The sequence below is a fragment of the Habropoda laboriosa genome, unplaced genomic scaffold (genome assembly GCF_001263275.1).
Source record: "Habropoda laboriosa isolate 0110345459 unplaced genomic scaffold, ASM126327v1 scaffold129, whole genome shotgun sequence".
NCBI classification, from domain to species: Eukaryota; Metazoa; Arthropoda; class Insecta; order Hymenoptera; family Apidae; genus Habropoda; species Habropoda laboriosa.
Window position 1 is genome coordinate 609388 of NW_017100255.1, and position 551 is coordinate 609938.

The window sequence follows — 551 nt, forward strand, 5'->3', positions numbered from 1 at the left end:
AACGAAATGATACGTTTAGAAGTTGTTTTCTATTGATAAAAATGTTTCTGGATAATTATTAGTTGTAGAAGTTTAAGTGAAAATTTATAGTATATTATTAAGTATAAATTTAACTCGTAGCTGAATTGAACGGACTACGAGTATATTGTTAAGTAGTTGATTATATATTAAGTTTACTTGCTCAAGTGGCTAATTAACCTACCTAAGAAATATAAAGCTGTAAATAAACAGTGATTTATCAAGTAATATATACTGTGTAATGTATACTTACATTCTATCCAAGTTTTTGTTTATTCCAAGCATTGAAACAATCACTCAGAAAGAATATATCCTTTCTCCGAGACACTCTGTATATAATAGTTAATTAAAGGTTCGAGTCGATCTATCTCATTAGATAAAATATATCATAGGTAGTGAAATAACAAGAAACGTTAAAAGTCTGTTACAAATCTGTAATGAAATATTGCTTTCGACTTATCGAAAGGGAAAACAACATGATGCACGTGAACGTTTTTCTCATTTTTTTTATACAACTGTATAGAGTATTGTCT